The sequence below is a fragment of the Lynx canadensis genome, chromosome B3, assembly GCF_007474595.2.
Source record: "Lynx canadensis isolate LIC74 chromosome B3, mLynCan4.pri.v2, whole genome shotgun sequence".
Taxonomy (NCBI): Eukaryota; Metazoa; Chordata; class Mammalia; order Carnivora; family Felidae; genus Lynx; species Lynx canadensis.
This window is the reverse complement of record NC_044308.2, coordinates 67682117-67691586: the sequence shown is the minus strand read 5'-3', so window position 1 is coordinate 67691586 and position 9470 is coordinate 67682117. Positions and strand designations below refer to the sequence as shown.

The window sequence follows — 9470 nt, the reverse complement described above, 5'->3', positions numbered from 1 at the left end:
CTCAACATCACTCATCATCAGGGAAATATAGATCAAAACCACAATGAGATATCACCTCACACCTGTCAGAACGGCTAAAATCAAAGCCACAAGAAACAATAAGTGTTAGTGAGGATGTAGAGGAAAAGGAACCCTGGTGCACTGTTAGTGGGAATGCAAACTGGTGCAGTTACTCTGGAAAACAGTATGGAGGTTCCTCAAAAAATTAAAAATAGAAATACCCTATGATCCAGTAATCACACTACTGGACATTTACCCAAAGAATACAAAAATACTAATTCAAAGGGGTACATACACTCCTATGTTTATGGCAGTATTATTTACAGTAGCCAAGAAATGGAAGCAACCTAAGTGTCCACTGATAGATAAATGGATACAGAAGATGTGGTGTACATATACAAGGACGATCACTCAGCCATAAGAAAAAAAAGAATGAAATCCTGCCATTATCAACAACATGGGTGGATCTAGAGAATATAATACTAAGCAAAATAGATGGTTACCAGAGGGGAGGTGGGTGGGGGGATGGGTGAAATAGGTGAAGTGGATTCAGAGTACACTATCTTGATGAGCACGGAGTAATGTATGGAAGTGTTGAATCACTATATTGTACACCTGAAATGAAAAGAACACTGTATGTTGTATATGTTATATATATATATATGTGTGTGTGTGTATATATGTACATACATATATATGTTATACATATGTATGTATATATGTACATATATATGTACGTACATATGTGTATATATGTGTGTGTATGTATGTGTGTATATATATATATATATATATATATAAATATGCTCTGATAAAAGGGCTATTCTAGAAAATAGCTATCCATTGCAGTAACCTGAGAGCTTGAGTAATTTTTTCCTTTTATGTTGAATTAAATTTCTATAAATCTTATCTTAGAATTACAAATCTGATGTGCACATATTTTAAGTGTGTAACTTGATGAGTTTAAAAAATGTATATATCCATGTAACCGATCAAGATATAGAACATCTCCACCCCAGAATGTTCCCTTAGGCCCCCTTCCAGACAGTCTCTACATCCACAGACAACAGATTCCTATCACCATGTTCTTGAATTTTATATAAATGGAATCATAATGTATGCATTCTTTTATGAATATCTTCTTTCAAAAATGACACAGAAAGATCCAGATATCTACACATAACTATGCCTAAAGGGGCTGCTTAAACCTGACAAAACTTAATAATGACAAAGGGTGTTTTTTTTTTTAATGTTTATTTATTTTTGAGAGAGACAGAATGACAGAGCGTGAGTGGGGAAAGGACAGAGAGAGAGGGAGACACAGAATCCGAAGCAGGCTCCAGGCTCTGAGCTGTCAGCAGCACAGAGCCCGATGTGGGGCTCGAACTCACCAACTATGAGATCATGACCTGAGCTGAAGCTGGACACTTAACTGACTGAACCACCCAGGCACCCCGACAAAGGATATTCTTGAGAATGGCAATCTACACCCTACTATATCATAAAAGGAATACAGAGGATTCCAGTATCAATCTCATGTTCTCTCTCATTAATAAGCTGTTGGATCCACTTTAACCAGTGTGGATGGAGAATGGCCTCCATATCGGTCTCATCTTTATGGTGCAAGTAATTTCGTCACACAGGTATGGATCTGTGTGCAGATATTGACTTTCTCTTCAAAGATCATAGCTTCAAGATTTGGTCTTCACGGGAGGTACTTTATTTATAGATCGCCTTCAAGCATAGAGCCTTTATTATTTTGCTAACCTGAGAAATCCTGCAGCTTGATGTTTCTCACACAGGTTTGCTGGACCTTCTCCTTTGGAGCTGACGACCAGGTAGGCTTCATTCTGTTTTCCTGGGACAGATATGGAACGGCTTGGATATCTAGTTTCCTTATAAAATATCTTTCTGCTTGATGAAGCTTTTGGCAACACCTTTATGCTTCCTCCAATCAACTACTGCACAGAACTTCCATTTAATTAATTTTCTTTCAAAATTATGAGGGTTACATACACTGCAAGCAGCCTCGAGTAGCAGGAGGTTGTGAGAGGGACCCAAGACTGGTTTCCTCTCACCCCTTCTAAAGATGGTGGTGATAACAGTGGCCTAGAAATGTTACGGCATCTCTTAGGCTCTCTGGATATGGGAGTTAGTGAATCTTTTTAAAAAGATGCCTGTAGTTGGGGCGCCTGGGTGGCGCAGTCGGTTAAGCGTCTGACTTCAGCCAGGTCACGATCTCGCGGTCCGTGAGTTCGAGCCCGCGTCAGGCTCTGGGCTGATGGCTCGGAGCCTGGAGCCTGTTTCCGATTCTGTGTCTCCCTCTCTCTCTGCCCCTCCCCCGTTCATGCTCTGTCTCTCTCTGTCCCAAAAATAAATAAAAACGTTGAAAAAAAAATTAAAAAAAAAAAGATGCCTGTAGAGAAGCTAAGATATCCAACTGTGAATTCCCCACCTTCGAGATTTTGTTTTACATGTCACTTCATTCAGGTGAGTGAGTATTTGGAGCTTACTAGGTAATGATTGATGCCTACCCCGAGCAACATATAAAGCTGTGGGACAGCTGGCATCCTTCAGATGCTCCAAACAAATGAGCACAGGATTGGGAAGCTGCCCCTGCTGAGTTGTTAAATGGGGCTGTGCTAGCTTCCCAGGCTTGAAAAGAAATGCAGGCAATAACATCCTAGCAAAGCTTGGCCCACATACCAAGCAGGTGACCTTACCTGATGAGCTCTCTCTCAGCTCCTCTCCCCATGTGAACACCTGTCAATATATGCACCTCTTTTCTCCCAGCGGTCAAATTTTAGATGTTTTAGTTAGTCTGCAATGGCAAGGGTCTTCCTTGTTTGAAGCTGCAGGCAGGATTCAATCATGGTTGCTCAGGGCTAGAATGGCCTTAAAGGTCTGGTTAAATCAAGACTGCTGGGATTCAGGCTTATGCTAGGTGACATCTTAATCTAAAATGACACTGGACACCTTCTCTATCACAGCAGATGAAGGACAGAGAAGACATTTCAGTTGGGCCAAGGTGGGAGTGGGAAGGAAAAGAAAGGTGAGCAATGGCTCCTGACCCATGCAGGAATGGAGGCATCAAGGCTCAGGGCGAGGAGAAAACAGGCCAGTCAGGACAGGGGACTGGGACAGATGTGGGGAAGGCAGTGAGAAGTTCAAGGCCTCGGACACTGGGAGATTACAGTGAACAGTGGTAAGAAGGAGCAGAACAGGACCCAGGGAAGGGTGTGGGCCATGAGCCAGAAGCAGAAGAGAGGTCTCTGAGCAGACTTACCCCAGCGGGCACCACCTTAACAGGAGGTGGCTACTGTGCAGATGCCAGAGGCCTCCCTCTTGGCCAGGGCTGTGGCGGCTGAGGAAGGGGTCAGCATTGGGCAGTCATTCATCCTGTTTTGAAGCCAGATCTTTAGTCATTTCTGAAAAAAGAAAAAAAAATGAGGAGGAGCTGTGTTTTTTCCTTCAGAACTGATACGAATGACCCCATTATGTGTTGCACTAATAAAAGGAAACAGTCTAAGAGCAGCCAGTGTGGGGCTGAGGAATGAATGCTACTTTAACACATTTTGTCCATCTGTGATGCTGCTGACAATATTGGCAAAGGATAGGTAAGGTTAGTCCACCAGCAACATGTAAACAATTGTTAAGGCATCACTACCCGCAGAAATACATTTCAGAAAGCTGAGTGGGGCTTTCACTCATTTAAGAGGCCAGAGGGAGCCAGTTTACACAATACACATGTTTTGGGAGTAGATAAAAATGGATTTCTTGGCAGGCCCCTCTCCACACCCCCAGCACCTCCATCTTGTTTTTGGTGGCAAAGAACTGCACACACCAGCCAGTCCCTCCCCTTTTGCAAAATCTGGGTCCACCCTTCTGGGTAGCACCTCCATGTATGAGCCAGTCACAGGCATATGCTCTGTACTCAAATATCCTGTTTCAAATCATGGCTGCATCATTTACTGGCTGTATAAACTTTGGATGTGCTTCTTAATTTAAGCTTCAACTTCTTCACTTACAAAACAGAAACTATGGTACCATAAGGTCATTGTAAGAATCAAACTTAATCATTTATGTAAAACACATAAAACAGTATCTGAGGCATAAGTGCTCAATAAATATCATCATCATCATCATCACCATCGTCATCGTCATCATGGTCTAAGGTCTTTTCCCCACTGAGATTACGCCTGCTCTGTATTTTTCTCCCTCAACTCGCAGGGACAGAGCTGGGGAACAGCAGCCCTATCTCATGTGCTGATACTGGTCTGCTAAACCGAGGTATACCCAAAGAACAGCATTCCAACAATACCAGAGCTAGAAAGGGACTTTTGTTTTGTTTAGAGAGAGAGAGAGAGCACAAGTGGGGGAGAGGGGAGAGAGAGAGAGAGAGAGAGAGAGAGAGAGAAGAAGAAGACAAGAGAACGGAGTGAGGAGAGCGAGGAGGATAGGGGAGGAGAAGTAGTCGGAGGAGTCTCTCTTCAGCTTCTTCTTCTTATTAGTCTTCTTGCGATTCTTTTGTTTTTTTATCTGTTTCTCCTGCATAGAGTTAGAGAAGGAATCCCAAGCAGACTCTGTGCTGTCAGCGCTGAGGCTAACATAGGACTCCATCCCACAGACGAACTGTGAGATTATGACCTGAGCAGAAACCAAGAGTCCGACATTTAACCAATAGCCACGGGTCAAGGTGTCCCTTGACCGGATCTTTTTTAACATTTTAAACCACGCAATAAAGCAGGTTTGGATGGTACATATTTATTATACTATCAGTCTGTCTAATGGAAGGGTGTGATACACAATCAGGGTGTCCTAAAAATTTTTAGCTAAATGATTCCTTAACTTTTTTGACTAGCAAATCAAGTCATATGCCCCTTCTTCATATCAGGGGGCTTCTAAACTGCTGGAAATAGGAGGGGCCCTCTGGAATCCATCTAATGTGGGAGAGAAGAGAACATCCATAGGCAAGTAATGGTAACATCATGTGGTAAAGCCACATTTGGATAGATGATAATAATGGTAGTGACAGCTACTGTTTATGGGGTTCCCACTGTGTGTCTGGCATTATACTAGTCAGTTACCATAACTCAACACATTTAATCGTTATAACAACTCTTTAGGAAAGGTGTTGTTACCCCAATTATGTAGATGAGAAAGCTAATGCAGTGTGGTTCAGGGTCACCCAGTTAGCAAGTGGCACAGCTGTTTTATCAACTTTTAATTTAGGTCTGCCTGACTTTAAAACTACTAATCCACACTGGGTGGCTAGGAGGCTGGGAGAGGTTAAGAGGGTAAAGGGAAGCTAGTAAGAGCTGGTAAGCTGTTAAGAGGGTAGCTGAAGAGTGACTGATTGATTTCACAAGGAAGAGAGGTGAAGCATCACAAAGGAGATGAATTTGGCCTTCTAGAATGAGTTAGTCAGGTGAACAGGAAAGAAAGAACATTTTAGGGGTGCCTGGGTGGCTCAGTTGGTTAAGGATCTGACTCTTGATTTTGGCTTAGGTCATGATTTCAAGATTTGTGAGATGGATCCCCCTGCCACCCCCCAGTTGGGCTTTGCACTGACGGTGCAGAGCCTGCCTGGGATTCTCTCTCTGCCCCACCCTTGCTCTTGCGTGCTTTGTTCCCTCTTTGTCTCTCAAGTTAAATAAATAAACATTAAAAACAAAAACAAAGAAAGCATTTTAGCAAGAGGCCATATAAGCAAAGATATGGAAGCATGTTGGATTTGGGAAACTGTGACAGACTGGCACAGTGTGATGGTGGCACTGAGCATATGGAATGGGGCTACAGTCCTTGTAAGTGGATTAGTGTGTCCCAGCACTGGTATGACTGCCTCACCTCACTCATGACCTCCACTGTGGACCATGCTGCCTTGCCCCATCTGACACTGCATTTCCAGTCTGTTTCTGCTTTCCTCAACTCCTGATGCTGTGCCACCTGACACTTAATACTGCCCTTCTGAGAACCCCCCAGCTTCCCTTCCTGATCATCATTATCCCTCCAACAAGTCTACTTCCAGAAATTCCAGACAATTGACCCATCCAATCTAGCTTGAGACGAAGGACATTATCCATGTGCTATCTGCCCCCTAGTCCCAGAACTGGGCTTAGACTTTACCCTGTAGGTCAAGAATTCTTAATGTGGGATACATGGACCAGATCCATGGAATCATGAACCACTAGAATTCTAGGAAAAATACCGTCACTGAAATATTAAAGGGAATTGACGGTTTCATTAGATTCCCAAAGGGAATACTTTCTCAAAAGATCAGAGACCAAAGATCATGCACTGTTCAATAATGTAGCCAGTAGCTACCCATGACTATTTAAATTATCTAAAATTAAATAAAATTAGAAATTCAATTTCTCAGTCTCACTAACCACATTTCAAATGCACATGTGGACGTTAGTGCAGATTACAGGACATTTCCGTCATTGTGGAAAGTCCTATTGGACAGTACTGGCCTAGATAATGAGGTGCCACTGAGGGCGGTAAAGAGGGGAACCACATGTGGTGTAAAAAGCTAGCTAACAGCAAATGGAGGAGAGATCGGGGAAGGGTAAAGCCATTAGTCAGGGAGGCTCTGGGAGGAATGGATCTCATACAGTAGGTTACAAGTGTGAGTAATGGAGAGGAGGTTACAAGTGTGAGTAATGTGTCTGAGTACTTGGGGAAGGTCTGGAAGGAGGATAGAGGCAGAGAAAGAAGTCAAAGCCAACTCTAAGCTTTCTAATTTGGAAAATGCCCACACAGGTTCCTCTCTGGCCTCCCTCTCCTTCTACTGCCCCTTCGTCCTCCTTAATACCCTGGGCCATGTCCTGGGTCCAGACCCTCACCTCACCATCTTCTCTGCCTAGAATATTCTTCCTCCAGGAATCCAAATGTCTTCTTCCCTTACCAGCATGAGTGACTAGGAGATGGGGAGACAGTGACTGTCACAGAAGCAGGTGTGAGGGTGAAAAAGCTGATGAGTCATTCTGCTGATGTGAGTCTGAAGGGGCCAGTAAAATGCTGAGTCATCACAGACCAGTGCCAAATATTCACTGAAGAAGGGCAGACAGTCACTACCAGGGCAGCATCTGGAAACGGGTAAAATTGCTCTCTCACCCCAGGTACCCAAGGTCCTCAAGTATTCACCATCATCTCAATCTTCTCTCAGGAAATGTCCTGATAAACTCAGCAATACTAAGTACTAAAACACTAATGTGTACAGTATGTTAGCCAACTCAAATGTTTTTCATTTGAATGTGGGAAAGGGTTCTAAGCTCTAAGACTGAATCTCTAATGGTGGATTTTTATGCATTGCTGTCAAACCTAGTGAGAACACATTTCCCCTACGCCTTCTACTCCTGATACCTCATAGGTGGCCTTCCTTATGCGCTGACTAAAGCAGTTTGTGAAGGGCATTTAGCAAAGGGTGGACAGACAAATTCTTTGTGACTAACTCTCCATTACTCAGAAAATGTAAATGGATCAGAAGTCCCATCCCCTCACCCTCTGAGCATGTTGGTAAGCACAATGTTACTGTATAATGCAAAAATTTCCAAATAGAACTAAACTCAGGTCTATAAATACACATGATTAAGGCTTCAAATATAGCACTGCTTTATTTTCATGGGGGCTATTTCTGTGTGGTGATTGCCTGGCTGATTTGCAATTTCAGAATACAAATGGCTTTTCTCCATAGCTAATGGGAAACTTGGCAGGGTGCTGTACAGCCAGGCCCTCCTGAAAAAGTCTGTTAAATAGTGGTAAGTGCTCTTCTTCTGGATTACATAAGCAGAGCTGACAAAAGGCAACAGTACAACCCCAGAGCCTGCTAAAATGAGATAGTGTTTGTTTGGTTTCTCTTCTTATGCTAGAGGAATACCAACTCATCTGGTAATAAATCATGAAATGATCATGAGCACTTATCCCTATGATATTCTAAACTGAATATACTATGGTACAAATTAGGAATAAATGCCAATGGAGATCTCTCTGACACTGCATTCACAAGTAACTAAAAAATGTTTCAATAAGAATGATGTAAATAAATTCATAACCATGGGGACTGAACCAAAAATCAAGTGCCTGAAAGCAACAAACTCTACGGCTGTTATAGGCAAAACACTGAGTAGATTTTATTATCTCCATCTAATAGGGAGAACAGTATAATTATGATCCATGGTGATCTCAACACCATGAAGCAACTTTTCTAATATCACCACAGACAGTACAACCTACCTCTGAGCCAGGCCCTTGTAAATAGATACAACAAAATGATTATATTTTGAAGCAGTTTAGAGAATGATGCACTTTGGAGTCAAAGTTCAAATCCCAGTTCTCTCACTTATATATTTTCTGACTTCGGGGACACCTGGGTAGCTCAGTCAGTTAAGTGTCCGACTTTGGCTCAGGTCATGATCTCATGGTTCTTGAGTTCAAGCCCCACGTCGGGCTCTGTGCTGAGAGCTTGGAACCTGGAGCCTGCTTCAGATTCTGTGTCTCCCTGTCTCTGTGCCCCTCCCCTGCTCATAATCTGTCTCTCTCTCTCAAAAATAAATAAACATTAAAAAAAATTTTTTTAAATAAATATTTCTGACTTTGGATAAAAAACGGTTAGAGAAGTTTTCTCAAATGTACATGGGGATCTTAAATACCTATGTCTTAGGGCTATTGAGAAAATCAAATTAGAAAACATGTAAAAGCACAGTATCTGGCATGTGGTAAATACCCAGTAAACATCTTTAATATTTTGTCTAGAAGTCTACCTTCAGTGTCTCTCATTGATTTGTGGGCCTCCTCTTCCTGGCTCCATGGTCTCTCTTCTTGGAGAACCTTGTGTGAAAGAAACAGATCTAGCTAGAGTAGTTTTTCTCATCAAGATTCAAATTTAGGAAAAGAGGCAGAGTTAGTGTGAAGTAAATAAAGGTTAGGTTTTAAGACTCCTCTTGGATGGCCCCTTCTAAGACTTTATACCTAATTTTGTACTCATAAATTTGTATCTTTTTTCTTAAATATGCCCTTAAAATTGTATATGCTTTGGGCCCACCAAAACTCAGAAGTGCTCCTGTCTATTGCATAAGCTCTAAGCCCAGCTGGCAGCAGGTCTGACCCAAAGCTGTGGATCACAGGGCTGGCCCTGGGTGTTCTACTTTCACTTTCTGCTAATGAATCCCAGGATTGGTCAGAGATCAGGGATAAGGCCACACTTGCAGGCGGGGTCTAGAGGTTCCTTGATGAAGAGAAAAGCCAAGGGAGATTGATGTGGGAAACAAAGGCAAATGAACAATTAAATTTCCTTACTGCCTACATCCCATTGATAAGGCCTTGAAACAGACAGAGTGATCTTCCTCTGGGAGCTCAGCTACCTTGATGTTGACACTCTGGTAAGAACAAACGGGAATCTTAGCCCAACTCTCCAGGATACTGTGAGTCTACTTTAAACATACAAAAATTCCTTTGGAAATTTTATGTCT

General features: G+C 42.5%; 1 long non-coding RNA gene across 1 annotated transcript; it reads right to left on the bottom strand.

Annotated features, from left to right (window-relative positions):
- Positions 1-1457: 1457 nt before the first annotated feature.
- LOC115516145 lies at positions 1458-9470 on the bottom strand. Its single transcript, XR_003969480.1, has 3 exons — positions 8763-9470; positions 3287-3428; positions 1458-1858 (listed from the first exon to the last, which is right to left on the bottom strand). It is a non-coding gene; the product is annotated as an uncharacterized LOC115516145 (long non-coding RNA).